At 38.3% G+C, this 20847-nt stretch overlaps 2 long non-coding RNA genes across 2 annotated transcripts in view; both read right to left on the bottom strand.

The window, feature by feature from the left end:
* The window catches only part of LOC108504143, a 17935-nt gene extending 17860 nt beyond the window's left edge, over positions 1–75 (bottom strand). Inside the window, exon 1 of the long non-coding RNA XR_001877012.1 lies at positions 1–75. This exon is cut by the window's left edge and continues 17 nt beyond it. This is a non-coding gene — a long non-coding RNA (uncharacterized LOC108504143).
* A 211-nt stretch (positions 76–286) lies between these two features.
* Positions 287–8303, bottom strand: LOC108504141. Its single transcript, XR_001877009.1, has 3 exons — positions 8130–8303; positions 7863–8002; positions 287–428 (listed from the first exon to the last, which is right to left on the bottom strand). It is a non-coding gene; the product is annotated as an uncharacterized LOC108504141 (long non-coding RNA).
* Positions 8304–20847: the final 12544 nt, after the last annotated feature.

The raw sequence follows: 20847 nt of genomic DNA, 5'->3' as shown, positions 1-20847 counted from the left end.
GCTTCCACTCATTTATGGCTAAGGGATTTTCTGACCCAGAGTTGGCACATTTTTATTCAATAACTTTGAATAGAGTCTCCTTCCGTGAACTTGTTTGGTCCACTTTTGAATCTGTGTCAACTTCCAGCACCCTTAACGGCCTCTGAAATGGAGTTCCATAACTTACTTAACACCTGAGTACGGAAAAATAAAATTGTTTCCTTGGTTTTGAACTGCACTATTAGTTTCACGTGATGCTCAGCTCTTCCACGTGAAGAGGATACAGTCATTTTCCACTTACCCTTTTCATGTCATTCCCAGTCCTGTAGATCTCTAACAAATTCTCCGTCAGCTGATTCCACTCCAGGCTGAAGATTGTCAAACTTCTTTTATCACACAGAAACTGCTCCATGAGCCTGATCACCTTTATCACTCTTCACATATGCACTCTGAAATGGGAGCATGAGAATTACTCAGAGCACCGAAGAAGCAGATTGTACCACAGCTCTACACAGACAGTCATGTTTTCCAATTTGTCTTCTATTTCTCTCCTAATAATTCCTCATTCAGTTTGGGTGGGTTTTTTCTGTTTTTCCCCTGAAGTCAATGGAATTGGAATTCCTAAACTTCTGTTATTTAACAAAAGTACATGGTGCCCAGCTGTCCCCCTAACAACTACCAACACTGACGATGTCAACACTGTGATATCTGCAATACTTCTGGTCCCATTACAAGACACTGCTTGATATTTATGATTTTCAACTGTCCAGCTTGGCTTTCAAGACATTATTGCCCTTTTCACATAGAGCATGACAACAATCTCTTCTATTTGTCCACAGATGAGTTGTCAGCTAGTTCTTCTGGTGTTTTCTCTAGCAAACAACAGTAGCTCAAAAGTAGTTGACTCTCCCAGAAAAGCCTGGCAAGTGTGAAGTTCGCTCTTACCTAGATAAAGTGGAGATAAAACTACTTACCATGGACAAAGACAAAACCTTTGGGGACCTTGATGTAATTAAAAATAAGCCCCTGGCCTCTTCAGACAAACACAAAAAATCTCAAGCAATGGCTGATTTAACTTAAGAACTCAAAAGATTAGAGGAACTCAAACTGATTGGAAACTGTCACTGAGGGGTTTATATCTCCACTTGCCTTTTCTGGATTTTAGTTTCTTCCACCAGCAGATAAAACCACCAGAAGTAATGTGAATTTCACAAAAAGCCCTGACAGTGACTCTATCAGTAAGGCAGTTCTACCAGCTGAATGCAGCATTGTCTCTGGTTGTCCAACCCTGTATTACAGGTAAAATCTCAAATATTCTTCAGACCACCTGGGAGAAAAATAAGGTTATACATGTGCTACAGAGAATGTAATCTGAATACAACAGAGCTTGTTCTATGCCCATCAATGTCAAAAATCACTTGTAAAATCTTTATAACTGGAAGGGATTTCCAAGAAGGAAAGAATGAAGATCACATTTGGTTTCTCACAAACCAGACTGGATTTTAGCTACTGAAAAAAAAAAATCTGCAAGATAAATAAATAGATTCAGAATTCAGGAAGCTGAAGAAACAAAAATGGCAACATGGCTTTCTATAATCCAAGTCATGAAATCACAAAGAAGGGCTCCCATAATTAAATTTAAAAAATAATAAAGAATTTATATAATTCATTACACTCTTCCTTTTCATTTGTAGCTCACAAGCATTTGTTTGTCAAGAGCACTACATGAAGACCAAGTAAGACTGGACAGAGAAAGAAGGAGGCAGCTCTTGTTAAGATTCATGAAGGTAACGTTAACATGCTGTAGCTGAATCTCATTTGGAGCCATTCACAAGATTAAAGGTAGAGGATAGATATTCCAAATATGTATTTATAGAATATTAAGATATAGACATAAAATACATAACAAAAAGGCTGACAATCTTCAGGACAGATGGCTGGCTCCTACATTTTTGCCAGGATATGGCTTCCTCTCTTCAATTATGACTAGATTTGTCAAATTCTGATTATGTATCGACATGAAATTGTTGCATCCAATCACGTAATCAAAACTATGCTACTAATAAGCAAAAATTACATTAAAATAACTATCAAATATTCTCGCTAGAAAACTTCACACATTTCTATATGTATCATCTGAAATTTAAAAGCAAGTCAGAGGAGCAGGGTGAGAATCTGTATATGTTCATAATACATGCAATACACACTCAGTCTGGTTTTGAAAAGAGCCAAATTACGAAATAAATAAAAATACATTGTAAGTGAAATAAAAACACATTTTAAGTAAAAAAGAATATAAAATTATTCCAAAGACAAAATGCAAACATACCAGGTAGTTTCAGTAATAAACTGGAAATTACATGAAATATGAGAAACGGTATAATTCCTTGGTCTGTCACTAATTCCACACTGATATTACCTTATCTATTGATTATATAGAAGTCTAGAAAGCAAGTATTATTTTCTTTTCTCCATAATATATAAGAGCAACAACTGTACAAGTCCTCAAAATCGGCTTCATCCTTCTATCACAGTGAAATTTTGTATATTGTCAGAAACATATTTAGGCAATAATAAGGCAGTTTTGAAAAAATCTGCAAGAAACATAAAATTGGAACACATTAAATTACTTCAGAGTGGGGGATATCACAGGAGAGCTCAAAGGTGGAAGTTTTTCTGAAGCCAAGACAGAAAGATGACTAGAAGCCATGAGTGTATAGTTAACATTTTTTATTTCCATGTGAATTTTGTCCTGTATTGTAGCAGAAAACCAAATGATAGGATTTTTTAATTCTGTGTTATACTGCCCTTCTGAATGCATTCCTCCTCTTCGATTGCACCATCTGGTTGGCAATTTGCCTAAGTGTCCTTCCTGCTTTCTCGGAAACTAAGTGTGGATGTGCTTAGGAAAGAAATGGGAAACATTGCCACTCAAAGAGTTGCCTGCCTGCACCATTTTAAATCTGCTCCCATTCTTGTCCCTTTTCTTCTGTTCCATCACCATGTTTCTGACTCTTGAGCATCCCTGTGGCAATGGACTGGGTTACTTACGGTCATGGTGACAGAAAATGTTTAAATTTCAAATATGTTTTTAAAGAAATATTTCCATGTATTCCCTCCGCAAATGGAGGAGGTTTTAGGTTGGTTTATGTGGCTTTATTTAAGGTGCACAGCACCACTGCTTTTTAATATGTGCTGGTGTATCCAGACACATGATTCTGTCCCTTTCTTTCTCTCCCTTTTTTTAACCATGTGTATTTTGTAAATAGGAACTTATTTTCCACACATTTTCCCTTTTTATTTTATCTATAAGGTCTTATCTCCAAACACTGCTGATGAACATATTTGTGAAGATTCAGATGCACAGATTTTGCTGAAATTATCTGTGTTTTCTTACCCAGGAACTAATTGCACATCTGGAAAGGCTTGTCTAGACTAGCAAGAGGCTGTTTAAAGACTTCAGGTTAAACCCATAAGCCGTCTTAGATAAGAGGAAAGCACTAACACAAAATTGAGATCCTTCAGAATCTAAGCTCAGTTAGCACCTAATCCCATCGTTTATGGCTATGATTGCCACCCTCATAGCCATCAATAGTTCTTTCACAGAGAGCTCCTTACGTGGGCCTGCCTAAAAGCACTGACTCTTCACAGTGCTGATAAACTCAGTGCTCCAGCCAGACTCTAATGTCCACTGGATTCACAAGTATGCCTCTGCCTACCACATTGCCTCCAAAGGATGTTCTTCACCTGTCTAATTAGATTCTTTAAAAAATATGCCATTTGATCTCCTACAAAAGATACCTGAGATATCCTTACCTTAGTGCTCATTTTGTATATGTTGATCTGCACACCACCCTTCTCCCTGTGCCTCCCTTTCTCTCCACCTTCACTTCAAGTATTGCAATAAAAATTGTAACCCACAACTCATAAATAGAACTTATTTGTTCCATTTACATCACTGGAAGAATGTGGTGCTCTGTGAGCAGTGCAGTTTATGATGCTGGCTTCAGTATGAGAAGGGAAACCCCTGAGACTTATACACTTCAGTAAATGGGGGTTTTTCCCTTTCCTCACAAACGTTGTCTTTGACCTCAGCTTTAGATCTCTGCACAACTCAAATCTCCTGCTCTCCTGCAGAACCAACTCTGCCATTGCTCTCTAACTGCTGCCTGGCTCAGTGGCAGTCTCTTCTCTTTTCTGAGCTACTTATGGTTTAATTTAGTGCCACAATGTTTGCTGAATATTTCTTGAAAAAGCTTTTTGATACCTTGACATAAATAATCATGAAAATTAGCAATTTTTAATGGGAAATGCCCCTAGTTTTCCATTAAAATAATTTTGGTTATGCCAAAGCAATGCAACTGGCTATAAGCAATGTGTTGAACAATGTTTTGTTACAGTTCTGCCTGTGAAAGCTTTTGCAATACTGAAGGGATGTCAGTATTTTCAAAAGGATGCAACATCTATATTTATGTATGCAGAGATTATTAAAAAAAAACCCAACAAATCCTTAAAAACATTCTGAGTTCAAAACAAGTTTTCAGCATCAAAAACACAAGTATATACCATAGTTAAGATACCCATATTGTCTTTAATAGAACCATTATTCTACTTTCCAACTATTGAGACATACTGCAGCATCCAATATGCCAGAGCAGTGTAACTGTTAGTAAATGATGACTTTTTAATGGGAAACCCTGTACATGTTAAAAATATGATACTCTCCCTAATCGTATGTAACTAAAGATATCTTCTGCAGATCAGGAAGATTTAGAAACCTCTGAAAAACAGATGTGCCAAGCAAACCACTAAAAGCAAGCATATACTGAATTTATTTATTAATTTATACAGTGCCCATCTCAAAGCACAGTCTGGAATCCTGTACAGAATAAACAAAAATTAAACCAAACTGGGCTCAGAGCCAAGAGAAATCAAGTGTACCAATAAAATGGGGGAGGGTGAAAGAAAACTATTCCAAAAAGATATATACATGTCCAGATACTGTGCTGTCTTAGTGGACACATCATAATATCAATACTGGAAGTAACAGAAATACAATTTACAGCAAGGATAGAAATATTCAAGGGGAAAAAAAAAAAGAAAGCAATTATGACAGAGTTAATTTACAGCTATTGAAAGCCACACTACAGAGGCAATTACAGTGGAGGAAATACAAACTGTGTGAATTTTGAATGAAGATTGAGTACATATATTGTCACACATCTATAAGATTTCAGCTCTAACTATTGATCGTATTGCATCTTATTCTTTGATTGCAATATTCAAACAATAAGAAAACATTACAACTGCCATGTAAGAGCTTTTGGGTGGGTATTCCCTCAAATATATGAACTCTTATTTTATCACTGTCCTCCTTCCCATATTTTATTTATAACATATCAGGGTTTTTAGTCCTTTTTATGATTTTGATGACTTAGATGAATAATGATGAGGTAGCTGCCTAAATACAGAGCTACTATGAAGAAATGCCTCTGAGATCTAGAGAGAAAAGACAAGGAAGAAGCACATTCTATTTTCAAAAGACATAAAGAACAGGCCACACAATTAAAATGGCTTTTGGCTGTGTATCCTCTCCTGATCACAGAATGGGTCAGGTTGGAAGGGATCACAGTGGGTCATCTGGTCCAACCTCCCTGCTCAAGCGGGGTCTTCCTAAAGCACATCACACAGGACTGTGTCCAGGTGGGTTCTGAGTATCTCCAGTGAGGGAGACTCCCCAGCCTCTCTGGGCAGCCTGTTTCGGTGCTCAGTCACCATGAAAGTAAAGAAGTTTTTTCCTCATATTCATGTGGAACTTCCTGCGTTCCATTTTCTGCCCATTGCCTCGTGTCCCACTGCTGGGCACCCTCGAGCAGAGCCTGGTCCCTCCCTGGGAGGTCCCCTCTGAGTCTTCTCTTCTCTGGGTTAAACAGGCCCAGCTCCTCAGCCCAGAACTGGACTAAGGGCTGAGGAGAGGGGCAGAATCCCTTCCCTGATCTGCAGGCAGTGCCCTTCCTCACGCACCCCAGGACGCCCTCGCCTTGTCCCCCAGGACACACTGCTGGTCAGGGACACCGGGTTCCCCACCAGCACCCCCAGGTCCTTCTCCACAGAGCTGCTTCCCAGCAGCTCAGCCCCCAGCCTGGACTGGTGCGTGGAATGCCCTCCCTGCTGTTTTTGCTCCATCGTGGACACCCTTCAGCCCCGGATACTAAGGATGGAAATAATTTGGTGGCAATAAACCACTGTCGGGCCGGGCCCAGGGCGACTGGGCCAGCAGGAACATGGAGGTGACGTGAGGGAAAGGCACCACCAGCACCTGCTGATTCTGACTCTTTCTTCATTATTATGTTATTTTACCCATACCACTGGCAGTGAGCTTTACAACCATTTTTTCCCTGACATTCTCTCTCCCAGGACAGCCCAGTACCAGCCCTGTTTGTAACACATGGAATTTTACATGTCTATTCACTGAAGACATTTTCGGTGACTCTCCTGCCCTCCAATTCACCCACTCAGTTTTTCAGAGTCTCTGTCAAAACAATCCTCTCCTTATAAAACTAATGAAAATTTCAGCAACAGGTTTAGATTCCCTTACCACGGAACAAGATTTCAAAGTGAGATTTAACACCCAAATCCCAATCAGAGAAAAACAAAAGACTTTTTCTACACTACTTAGTGGTTTTGAACTCTATAAATAGGTGAAGTTTTACTGAATGTGAGTTGTACAGTAATATTACTAAAAATATCAATGATACTGAGCTCCAGGGAAAATTTAAACACATTTGAGACATGAAAAAAGTATATGCTATAAATAGTTGCAAGGATGGATAGTAATCAATAATGTGTGGACCTAACTCAATAATTCATTTTATATTCCATATAATATTAATATACTGGAAAATGTTATTCGAGAAAAACTGAAATTGCTTAAAAAACATAATTTTAAAAATATTTGCAATGCCTTTGCACTTCATTTAGCATTTTTAAAATTGCTAGCTAAATTATCTAACATTAAGATGAGTCAAATTAATCTCTTACAAGTATAATATAAAGGACTGTGCCATCCCAACATTCTTAATAATTATTATAAAAATATATTTCAAACTGCTAGATTAAGTCAAAATCCTTGACTGTATTACACAAAGCCCTTACAATTAACTTCATCTCTCATTTGAAATATTTATATCTATATCTAAATATTTATTTGAAACACTAAGTTTGCTTCCTTAATTACATGCTACATTTAAGAGGGGAGGGAAGCTTTCCCTCATGCCTCTCCAGGTAGGTACCTGCATGTCCATGAGTGTAGAGAAGCACACATACACAAACCATTTTTCCAGGGAAAGTTTAGCAGTACATCTCTTTAATGCCTCTGATTAAAAAAACATTTTCCTTTTCATTTTACTAGGAATCTCTTATTGATTTAGATCATAGTTGAAACCCCCAATCAGCTTTATCATAGATGAAGCTGTTCCTACTTCTAATTATAACACAGTTTTCATTTGCCCTTTAAGGAACTACAATAGATCACGATACAATTTTCTCTCCTGAGTGTTTGCCTCCAGATTATTATTACTATTTTCTGAAAGTCTCAGCCAAAACAGTTCAATTCAAAAATGTATCAAAGAGAATACTGGATAGTTTGCCAGGGTTACTAAATTCTAGTAACTCATTCCTTTAAAGGCTTTTGTATTCTCAAACTTGAGGGCAAAAGTGTAAAAAACAGAGGCAGGGAAGGAAGCTGAAATTATAAAAGAGGGAGAATAACAAAGGTAAGAATCTGAGGGACAACCCTCTTCAATAAATTAGATTAGGCAAGTCCAAAAAAGAAAACCCCAAACCATAACAAACCAATTCTCCAATACTTAGTAGCAACTTACAGAACTGTAGAACAGAGGTCTGGCAATGCTCTCAGAGAGTTGTGGGATCTCTCAGGCTGGCTCTATAGTCCAGTCTCTTGCTCAAAGCAGGGTCAGCCCAGAATTCGGATCAGATTTCTCATGGCTTTGTCCACTTGGATCTTGAAAAGGTCCAAAAACTGGTGAGTGCACAACTTTGAACCTGTTCTGAAACTTAACTATCATCTAAGTAAACTTATTTTTCCTTGGATCCAGGCAGATCCTTCTCAGTTCCAATATGAGCATCACCTTTGTCCTGCTACCATGAACTTCAGTATGTGCTCAGTCACTTCCTCTTTTATCTTCAAATGTTTGGAAATAATGCCAAGATCAGGCAAGTTGCTGTGGAGAAAAAAAGGACATTAAAACTGGATTACTACAGAGACTGGGAGAGGGAATTAGATGAGATAAAATGCAGTAGGAGCACTCCAATAAACAGCTAGAATGGAAAGAGAGTGAATGAGCATGAGAATTGGGACTCGGAGACAAATTCTGTAACTGAGGTGTTCCAGAAACTTTGAGCTACAGGTGTACTTTTGATCACAACTACGGGTAGTTTGGTTGACCACAGGGTCTCAACTCGTCAAGGAAAAATAGTGAAAGCTTTGGATTTAATGATCCATTCAATGTCCCATCAGCTTTCCCGCCATCAGTGACAGAGAGACCTGCACAAGACTGGTTCCTGCAGCTGCCCTGTCAGGTATTCAGCCGCAACACACAACCACCCCAGGCAACACTCAAGTCGTGGGGAAGAGAGGTTGGAAAGCTGTCTGGCAGAAAAGGACTTGAGGGTCGACAGCAGCTGAACGTTAAGACAGATGGAGGCCCAGGACTTGCTGGACGCTGCCTTTAGCCTTCTCCCTTTCTTGGAGGCAAATGTACCTGGACCAAACAGGGATGAGCCAGCGTCCTTGCACGAACAAAATCACACGAGACTCCAAAACCAGGTGCCTTCCCTGCTCTCAGTCCCACCTGCCCAACAGCTCAAAATCTTCCCAGAGCATACAAATGAGCCCACCAATTAAGGTATGAGGCCACACTCCAACCAGGCACATTGACTTCACACAAACCAAAAGCACAGAACCCAGCAAGAAACTCGCAGGCCACCCTTGTAGTGAGTTTGGGCAGGAAGCACTGAGCGAGCACAGGGCTACAGCAGCCACCACTGCCCAACAGGGCTGGGACTGTCAGGGACATGGTGTTTGCATGTGTGTCCTGAGGAGATTCTTATGCCTTTCTCTCCTAAAAGAGAGACTGGCTGTTCATTTTATAGGGACAAGAACGGATGCAGGAAGCATTACAGGGAATGCTTGTGGGTGAAAGCTGAGCACGAGACCAAAGATTCAAACTCTTTCCCAGTATAACTGTGCCATGGGAGAGCCCTGACACTGACTGACTGGCAGTGCTGGGGCTGCTGCTTTCAACATTCTGGGCTGGTACATGTTTGATCCTGTGACATTTTTCAGGCTGGTTGAGTTTTGTGCCAGCTGTTGTTTCCCTGGTCGGTGCTGAACCTGGACTGGCCCAGGGTGGCAGGAGCCGCTGCTGCTTTTAGGCACCAGAGAGCCATGCGACAGCTCTGATGCCAGCTGGCTGGCAGTGTTGGGGCTGACAAGCTCTAAATTGTCACTGGAGGCAGCAGGAAGAGGCAGGAAGGTCAGCAGCATGGCCACCAAGGCCCATGGCAGGAGAGGCCATCATGGTGCCCACAGCCCTCCTTGAGCAAGCCAAGTCTAAGCCCCTGCTGCCAGGCCCAGCCTGGACCCTGGCCCCAGCCCTGGGCAGCCAGATACTTTGCCTCTCACCCATGCCCTGGCCAGCACAGCCATCACACTCCCAGTTGGTTGAGGTGTTCCTCAAGCAGCAGCAGCCTTGGTGGATGCCCTCAGCAGTGCAGGAGCAGCACAGCCACAGTTCCCAGGGCCTGGGAAGCAAACGAGTAGCTGGGTGTGAGGACAAAGTGATGCAGCAAGGGATGGCTCAGCAGGGTCCTTGTTCTTCGTCCTTCCTCCCCGAGCCCCAAAGGACAGAGATCCCGTGCAGAGCCCTGGATTGCAGCTTTGGCCACTTATCCTCTTCATGCACCTGCTCCCTAACTCCCAGGAAAAGCCACTTACCAGCATTGCAGTGGCTGTGCCTCTGATCTACCAGCTGATCTACCTGCTCTTGTCAGGTCCTCAACTTCTTGGCTGCCTCCAGGATTGCATGCCAAGGAGAAACAGGGTGTAGCACTGTAAGTACAGGCAAAGGGGATGAACTAAGGCTGCTAACTTAATTCTTAACTTAGTTAGGTATTTACTAACTTTGCAGCTGTAAGGTTTTCTTTTAATGCAGTTTTCTGCATGTAATAATAAACCTTGTACTTATTTAACTGATTTCTATGCAAGAGAACAACTGATAAATTAGAAGCACAGAGTCATGAAAAGTTCATGGCATGCAAATTGTGATGACTGCTGTGGTATCTGCCATAGTTTTCAGGTCTGAATTGCTCTTTAGTAGCATTAATTTCCTAGTGTGCAAACATTTTTTCAGGTGCTTTCTGAGGTTGGCCATTGTACAAGTAGCTTAAAACTTTTTTTTATACAGAGCCTTTTCAAAATCTCATTACTGAAAATGGGAACAGTTCAACTGATATGGATTGAAATCCATGGATTTTGCAAGAATATCCATATTTCTGAATGCATAAAGCTACAGCTCAGCCAGATGTTTAGGTATGTGCATACTAATTGCATACTAATAGTACTTTTGATATCAGTAGAATTGACAGTGTTTTTTAAAATTAATTATACACATACCCATAATGCCAAGTAAGAGCTCACACTAAACTCAGAGAAGAAAAGAAATAGGAAAGGCCAGAAATATGATAAGCAATGGACATTATATTATCTTACAGCATTAAAACAGAAGAAAGGAGAAAGAAGAGTAAATGATCAGGGAAACAGTTTAAAAACACACATTCAAGATGCACAGAAAGCCTATAGAAAGTTTTTCATTCTCTTTTCCCCAAAGATTCAGCATGAGTTTTTCTGTTTCTAGAACTGACAGCTGAGTGGCATTTGGGGCTCTTGCTTTTGAAGCAATAGTTGGAGAACAATTAGATCATGCTTCTGAATGAAGTTTGAAGCAGCAGAAGAGAGGATCTGAGATTTGCCTTTTGCTTCTTTGGTACAGAAGAATTGTGCAGCATTTAATTCATGTTCTTTACTGGACGATCTCCTGAGAAAGGGAGTTCTAGCTGACACAGCACCATGTGCACAAACACAGCTGAATTCATTTTGACCAGTGATGTAGCAAATGCGTCAATATAATCCGTCACATAAATGTTGGGACCAAGCCTGCAAAACCTCATTCATGGGAATAATCCCACCAATACAGAGTCCAGATTAAAGGATACACATAAAACCCCAGCAAAGTTAAGGTTTTAAGCTCATCATTTGAGAGAGAGATAATATTCATAGAAACATGCAAACTACTGGGATATTCATTAGAAAGTGCAAAGCTCTCAGAGTCTGACCATTGATATGCTGGCATATAAAAGTCTCCATGAGGCAATCAAAGCTCTTTTTCAGAATTATATGATCATGTCTATGTATTTCCCGCTTTTTAAATTTTTCAAAAGCTTTCTAGCTTTTGATTTACAACTTTTCTGGGGTTTATCAGCTGCTTTTAGTTTCTTGGCACACTCCCAAATTCATCTGGGTAGTAGCATGAACCCAGTGATCTTGGCATCTAGAATTCTGTCTTCAAAAAAGCCAAATACCTTTCTTACTGTCATGGTCAGTTCAAGCTTTCAATACACAAAATTGCTCTCTCCTGCAGTGCACACACACAGAAACAACCGTTCTCCCAACACAGCACACACCCCAGTGACCTGATTGCTTTGTGTTTGCTGTGTCACACTTAACCTCACTGTTTTAAAACCAATGTTTCCTATATACAATGGTAATTGGAAATGGCCTTCAACAGCCTCTGAAGAACACAATTATATTATATAATGATATCTGAGAATTAACAAGACACCGTATCACCTTGTTTATCCATAAGTAACAGGGTATGATGAATGAGAAAACCTGATCCTAGCTAATGCCTTTCTGACCACCAAAATTCACTAAATGGATGATCCTAATTGCTTACCAGTGCTTCTGAAATACAACATTCACAAAAGTTTCCTCTTATAATCTATATAGATAGTCCTATTTAAAAATAAAATCCACCTGTGTATGCTTCAGGCCTTGCTTTAATGAAATTCTATCCTTATTGTAGATATGGCCACACAGAAACCATGGAAGTGACATTAGAGACCAGGATTTTCACTTATGCAAAATGCTTTTTTAATGAAAAACTGACATTTTCCTAAAGTAATCAACCTTGAACTTATCAATAGGTAAAACACTAATGTCTCCTTTGCTGAACCCTGGGGATTGCACAACTGTTTAATCTTGCATATGTTTTCACTGAACTATTTTTTTAGATGATTCAGAATAATCACAAACCTTATTTAACACAGGATATATCTTTACTGTTTCACCTTTCTCTGTCAGACTTTATTTAGGGGCCCTCAAAAAATAACAAATGCTTTTCCATCCCAGACTCATAGAATGGTTTGGGTTGGAAGGAACTTTAAAGATCATCTCATTCCAAACCCCCTGCCACGGCAGAGACGGCTTCCAGTAGACCAGGTTGCTCCAAGCCCTGTCCAACCTGGCCTTGAACACTTCCAGGGATGGGGCAGCCACAGCTTCTAAGGGACCTGTGCAAGGGCCTCACAACCCTCACAAGGAAGAATGTCTTCTCAATATGCAATCTAAACCTACTCTCTTCCCAATATGCAAATGCTATTTGTAGCTAGGATCCATGCTAAAAGGCACTACAAACATGAATTTATTAATTCCTTTAGCTGATAGAAAAACTAAACATCTTGAGGTTTCCCAGTTCTGATGAGATCTCCTGCACCCAGTATTCACTTACCAAAGCAAAGTTCCCCTAACCTGTGGTTGGCACTAGTGGTGCACAGACACGGAAGCACCAGTCTTCATGAAGATGGGTCATGTTAGTAAATCCACTGCCCCACTCATTTTGCTACTCAACTGTTTCTCCTTGCAAGGGTAAAGTCTGCTGCTCTCCCCTGCCTTGAGGACACATGGATCCACAACTCTGCTGCATAATGAACATGCCTGTCGCTGCCAAGGTTTGGAAAACATTTGGGCACAGGTGTCGGGTCGGTGTCAGCCTCCAGGGCCAATAAGCAGAATTTCTGCAATGTAAAATGAGACAATACATTCACAAAGTCATCAAGTTTTCCCAGAACATGCTAAGCTCCAAAATAAATGCATTTCAAGCCTTATAACACTCCCATATTCATAAGGCTCATTACTGTTTTTAATTTTGCTTGTTGCTTATTTACTGTTTACTCTCTTGCTTTACTGCCCTGGTGAAATTGCTCTTAATTGATACTTCAAATGGAAAGAGGCAAAAAAACCAGGAACACAATTCCAGAAATGCTTGGTTCCTAACTAATCCTGCCATAGACTCACTACTGCCAAGATGGCACCATATTAAAAGGTTAAAGGAACGTCTTCCAAAATTTCTGTATCCTCTTTAATCTCTCTTGTCAATCTTTTTAAGTGGCTTTTTGGCAGTGAAAGTAGCCATCTCTACTCCGTGACAAAACACTTTCAACAGAAGATGACCTTAACAAGCAAAGTTATGATGTCTCTCTGATGACTGCAGCTGTCTCAGCACGATTTTCACAGGAACAAAGTCCCTCTGAAAAATGAGAAACACAACTTTTCTCTACTAAAAAAATTTATATTTCCTAAAAGTTAGGATTCCCAGCAGACTCTCACACATTATCTTTTCAGGGAGCCCTTTCCCATGAATTTATAGTAATTATCAAATAGCAGTCCCCAGGGATGCACAGTCTCATTCCCCACATGTGGCACTGAAACTTTCCTTGGTTTTGTTCTGGTTAATGAATCGTACTCTACTTACATTGAAAAATCCCTGCTGTCCCTTGAAAATCCCCCTGAATGTCCCTCAAGCTGCTTGCCTACCCCAGTGCCACCTGTATCTGCCTCCACTGATCATGGTACCAGCTTACATCTATCCACTACACAGATGCCAGCTTTGCTCTCCAATAAATCCAGTCTGTTCCGTGCATAATTTCATGAGGTTGAATCCCCATATCTTGTGATGGCTTAAAAACTGCTTGTCTAGACAAAGTTATCTGCAAATTCTCATAGGCTTTTGTGCAATGTGAGTGCATTGTGAGTGTGTGCATTTAATGTTTGCATTCATTTTAGGTCAGACTCATTCTACTGCACAATATGCAGTAAAACAAGTACAATCAGCTGATAACAATAAAGAATGGTGCACAGTTGTTCATTTCCTTAGCAAGAAAACAATCAATTTAGCAAAGCAACAAAATCAATTAAATATCAGCTATTCCCCAAGATACTGCTTGCTTTCTCCCATCTGAACTCTGGAGCCCTTCTTTCCGTGATGGCAAAATGACAACAGGAAGATTGGAAACGATGGTCACACTGCTCCTTCACCTTTCTCTCAGCAGCAAGACCAGCAGAGAGGATTTCGAAGGGAAAAGTCATGCAAAAAGCACTCTGCTGTTTGAGGGAAATCTACATTTGAACCTTATTGATAATAAGAAGAAATGATTAATTTCTCCTGTAAACAGCACACAATAGCTTGGGGTTTGGTACTGTATTTATCCAAAGACAGTGGGAAAAATCTAACACCAGGTGCTCTAACAGGCAGCAATCTGATACCATTAGTGGAACTCACAATACTTCATATTGCATGTGAAATAATAATTGACTGCTGAGCATTTTTAGTTTTATGATTAAAGACACGAAGTTCTAAGTTGGAAAACTCTGCCTTCCTTTGCCTGTCAGAGAAAAATGCCCTATCAAACCCATAATATATTTATTAAAGAGGCATGTTTAAGTACTCACACACACAATCCATGTGTGTGAAGAAATCTACGGGGCTAGTATCCCTACTACAACAAACATGTTGGTATAATTTGTTAGGTTAAGTCTTCAAAGAGAGAGATATCTATTGACACGTTCCACATACTTTTATTTGAGATGCTCCAGGATTTTTACACCCTGAAACTCATCAGTTATTTTTCAATCTGCACTATAATTATAATTACCAAATCTTATTTTTAATTGCTAATAATGGTTATGAATATAATTTAACATAGGTTAATATATCAATATAGAATATATATACCAATATAACATTAATATATCAAAAGATGAGTATTTTCATCAACTTAAAATAAATAGAAATGAATAGAACTTACCTTTTCTGAAAATTTTCCTGTTGATATAAGTTATGATTTAGGTACTACATTTTTTCAAAAGTACACTCATGACATTACTAGTAAAACTTAATTTTGCAGTCTTTTTGCAATAATTTTCTAACAAAAATCACATAGTTTAATAATAATCACTACCAACTAACTACATTATATTAATGCCTTATTTTTAAGTATTAATACTGCATTCATTTTTTCAATTGGTTTTTAATTCTGTAGCTTTAAGTGAAAATTCTTTCAGATTAGCTGACAAAAATAGCAACCTTTTACAAGATTAACCCATTCCTTTGGAACCTTTCAAATTAGTGAAATACATTCCTTAAGAAATAAAACGCAAAGGCCTTTTACATGAATAAAACTTGCTATGCAAACCAATTGTTCACAGGGCTAATCCTGCCTCCATTAAAGCTCACAGAAGTTATTCATCAGCTGCAATGTGACTATGATGTTGGACCATTAAGAGTAGCTCTCTAAAACATTCTTTTATAAAGAGATTCGAGTGTGAAACTTTGAAAAATCCACGTCAGTGCTTTCTACAAAATCTCTGTAATGTTTTTAGATTGACAGAAGTCACACACAGCTCTACTAAGAACACTCTGGGAGCGCGAGGCAGCAAATGCGATGCTTTTTAACAACACATTTTCAGTTATTACTATAAAATTGTAATTAGATAGTAAATTACAATGTTAATATTCACTTTGAACAAATAAGTGTTTGTAGTTGTAGAACTGGGCATTATTATGGTAGCACAGGGACCTATTCACCAAGTAAGGCATAGACTTTCTTCATAAAAGTTATTCTATTCTGTGGTTTTTCCTTATAAACTTGCATGAAATGCTATCTTTTTATGTGCACTATTTGCTGAAGTCATCTTTGCCAACATCAAAATCTGTATTTCCCTTCAGGGAAGCACCAAAATAAGCATTTCTCTCATCTGGTTCCACTATCCAAAGAACACAAAGAAATAAAGGAATGATCTCTCCCTATACAGAAAAAAGATTACGTAAATTAATTGGCAAACTTCAGCTCTAACCAGTTGTACAGGAGCTTTAACATTTCTCTCTCCATTGCAGAAAAAAAAAGTTACTCAAAAAAAGTTACTCTTATAATATTTACACAATATACTAAAGGACACTTAAATATACTAAAAACATACACAATATATGAAATTACACACATTAATAAGCATTTACATTATAAATAATAACAATAATATACTACATTATTCTGTAATGGATGTGAATATATATAATATGTATTATATCTGGATGATCAATAAGAGTCAAAAATAGCAAATCTGTGCTTTGTTTTAATTATTTTTACTGAGTTCTCCTCTTACCTTTCCCACCTTCTAGGAATAGTTCATTCCGCAGTTAAGGAAGTTATTTTGCAACACATACAAAGTTTTTTGCCAGTTTGCATACAAGGAAAGATTGAAAATACACCTTATGTATTACATCAAATCATTTGTAATGTATTTTGCGTAACCCGTGTTTATAAAAGTTGAAATTTGGGTTTAGACAAGTGTCTCTGAAAACACATTAGAAGGCTGTTGGTGATAAACGTCTGCAAGTGATGTTACAGGCACGTAAACTACAATTTGAACTACGATCCAGAGAGCTCCAGAAGAAAGGCTTCCTTACACACAGAGGTAGTTCTGAGGTAGGCACACACAGAGATGTCTCATTCCATGTGTATAATAAATATCTTGTAGGAGAAGCGTGAGAAATCCAAGTCTGTATCCCTTTGGAATCTTAGGAATCACCACTCCCTAAAATCAAAAAGCTACTGACCATAGAACAACCACAGCACTTTACAGAAACTTGACAGCACTGGAGCTGGCCAAGGCAAATCTCCATTTGGCAAAAAGGGCATAAAACAGTTCTAGAAGGGTGTGATTTTAAAATTTCAGTGATTTATTGACTCAGCTCATAGGTTTAGAGCATTAGAATAAGTCCCAGGAGAGATGGATGAGCGAGCATAGAGGAGGTAAAGCTGCCAAAAGGTGCATGATAAGTACATTTATCACATGGTTTGGCAATTTATCTTATATGTCTCAAATTTTTCATATAACCCCCATTTGTAATCACCATGTGAAAAATTAGGGAGGCATGTGATAAATTAAGTTGTGAATTGTGATTTCTAATAAGTTAATCATTTATCCATGCAATTTAAATTTAACTTCTAATCACATCTAGTCTTTTAGGACACAACAGACCAACAGAGAAAAACATACAAGGAAGATTAAAATGAGAAAAAATAAAGACAGAAAATATGTACGTAAATGAATTTTTGTAACATAGTATCTTGATCCATTGTATCTGAGGTAAGTAATTTCAACTTATCAACTGAAAATATTCCAGAATCACAAACAACATCACAAATTTTGTTACTAAAAATGAACTGCCTTTAGGTAGTACTATCACATTATTGGCCCATTAACCCATTTCCTCAGGACTTAACACATCCAAAATGTCTTAGCAATTTCCTTTTAATNTCTTAAACAAAACTGCCTTTAGGTAGTACTATCACATTATTGGCCCATTAACCCATTTCCTCAGGACTTAACACATCCAAAATGTCTTAGCAATTTCCTTTTAATATGGTATCCAAAGATAAGTTTTTTCTTTTTTTTTTTGAACCACAGTCATCCTGGAAACTTTAAATTTTTATATATATATATATATACACGTGTGTGTGTATGTGTATATATCAATTCATCTTATTCTTAAAATTATGTGGTGGTACTAATTGCACTTTAGCAACCCAGTATGTAACTAAAACTACTGCATCATCAACTAAAAAAAAATAATTATAAGCCAAGTATTTAACTAGTTTGGATAAAATCTATTATTTTCATTAATGGATCTCATTTTTATTTTACTAGTTTTTTTATTATCAGATTAAAAGCACATTTTTTATTGTTTTTTCCTAATGCAATTCTGTGTGGAATGCTCAGAATGAATGGTATAGTTATTTATTTTTTTTCTTCTTGTTTTTTATCCTGCTCCTATTCCTTCTACTTTTCAGATTAGTATTGTACCATTTACTGTGTACACAAATGCACATACACTAACCATGCATATGCATAGTCATAAAACCTTTTTTGTTCATATATATAGATACATATACACACATGCTTTTAGAAATCTATTGTAACTTCCATTCTTTCTGCTGTTGGAAAGAAGTATAGTAGCTCCAAATAATAAATTGTTAGTAAAGTGCTATATAAGCTTTAGCAATATTTACAAATTTTAAATTACCCATCCCCAGTTATTGAGACAATTTACTCAATGGAATTAGATCAACTCATATTCCAAATTGCAGTAAGAAGTTGAACTCCATCCGATACTTAAAAGACTGTAAAATATTAAAACCTCTTGTTTAAATATTTGGGTCATGTGAATTCCAGGAGACCTAAGTGTAGAATTTCCAACATAAATAGTCGTGACTGTCGTTCTTGTAAGTGAAAGTAACATGTGGGATGACAGAGAAAAATCTTTATAGAGCCAGGCTCTGCTCTTGACTCCAACGTAAATTCTATGTGAGCGTTGCCACTGACTTCTGTGGAAAGATTCAAATGTAAAATCTATAAGGTGCAATGGATATTAACTTAATTCTTTGCTTAGTCAATTAGTTGTTTAAGGAATCTAAAAGTTTCCTAAAATCCTTCTCTGCCATGTCTCCAAAAAGAGTGAGTTTTGTCCCCGAGCCCGATACCCAGGTACAGTAGTGAGTTGTGTAGACAGTCATCTGTCATAGAGAAAAAAACATATGTAGGAAAAAAAATTCTCAAATTACTGTCTCCAAGGGCAAAATCCAGGCTTCAGGAAGGTGGCTACGATTGCACACAAAACAGGGAGCAAGGCCAGTCTATGCCAATTAAGCATTTGGTCTGAGTTGCTTATAGTAACTTTCCCAAGACTACAGTTTATATTTCTCTCGTCATTGTAACTAATTGAGAACAATACTTTGCATTCCACAAAGGTTAAAAAAACCCTCTTAGTGAAAGTTATGATTCACAGCTAATAGAATACTCGGTATCACTGAAGATTAATTACTGCTATTTTGAGGGCTTCTGACAGACCAAGAAAATGACATGCACTGAGCACATACAAGGAAAACAAAGAATTAAAGATAGAATCAACATATTTACAGGTTTTGTGACTCTTCCCGTGAAATGGACAAATAGTCTCAATTATACCATTGTTTTCTATACAACACACTCATAACAATACTTTTCAGGGTTTAACTCTCACGAATTGCTGATAGATCTTTACTTACAGAATGCAAGGAATAAACAAGCAGGAAAAAGCAAGCTGCTAATTACACTTACAGATTGACCACTTTGATAACATGGTGAGTGCACTGTTACTTAAGCAAACAGAAGGTTTTGCCTTTCCCTATGATTTCATCCTGTATCCTACTGTATGCAGTTGTAATCATAACCTCTCATGCTTAGTCTTCCAGTATCTGAATTGCCAAAAGAGATGAGCTGTGAGCTGTTTAAGCAGTAGCCCCAACCCTGCTTGTTTTGTCACCACAAGGCACCACGTTTTTAGAGTGTGGCCTTTTTCCTTACAGAGAAACCAGGCTAGAAACTGAGCCTAACATTTGGCTTGCCACAAGGTATTATCTGGAATTCCTTCCTGAACTTGATAGTAGGCAACTCGACCTCCAAAGTTGAACAGTTCTACTTACAAGCTCAGCTTACTGCTCATGAAGCTTGATTTATTTTTACCACATCCCAACCTACCAAAACACGGATTGTTTATTTGACAGAAAGAATAAGGCAGTTGCTGTCTGTTCCTGTGCTTCTTAGAAGTTGTAAGCAATGCCATCTGGAGCAGACTATTAGTTGGAAGGTTGCCAAAAGGTACTCCATTAGTTTTCTAGGGAAAGAGGTCTTGAGCCGTGCATAAGATGCTTCCTGGAGTCTGTATGGCAACCAGTGAAATAAGATCTTCTGAAGCCACAAAGTATTACAATAAATGACAGTAGGGTTTAAAAAAAAACCCAAACAAACCCAAACATGCATTATTCACCTTTTTGTCCAATAAAGAAAAAGGGACTTTTATGAGAGACACTATTTTGGCTAATATTGTGTGCATCTTGGAAATCTCACCCAAAAGACTTTCTTGTACACTGTTGACAAAACTTAGAATAGAAACAATATTTTGAAGCTCAATTACATCTTTCCTGCTACGAACTGGCAATGGAAACAGGTTTCTTAATATGCTGCAGCAGTAGGAAATCGTGATTGGATTTCAACACATAAAAGTGGTTTAAGGGAAAAGGTTTCAAAAGAGGAGAAATCATAAGTCAGCATCATGCTGATATGGTGATAGATGCTATAGAAAATGCATAGGTTAAGATGCAGATGATTCAAGTTGCTCTTACTAAATGAAAAGAGCAATGATCCTTCCCCCCTAATTCTGGATACATAACACAAACCCCATGTTGACTGTCCTTACCTAAAACCCCAGAGGCTGGCTTTAGGTGCTATTTATCTCTCATTGGAAACCTCACTTCAGACTCTTTGGCAAGTTTGGGGGTTTTTTTCCAATAGAATTATGCTATACATAGAGAATCAATCCAGACCTATCTACAGCTCTCTTCCACAAAAAG

The sequence above is a fragment of the Lepidothrix coronata genome, unplaced genomic scaffold (genome assembly GCF_001604755.1).
Source record: "Lepidothrix coronata isolate B3197 unplaced genomic scaffold, Lepidothrix_coronata-1.0 Scaffold153, whole genome shotgun sequence".
NCBI lineage: Eukaryota > Metazoa > Chordata > Aves > Passeriformes > Pipridae > Lepidothrix > Lepidothrix coronata.
This window is presented reverse-complemented; position numbering and strand designations above follow the sequence as displayed.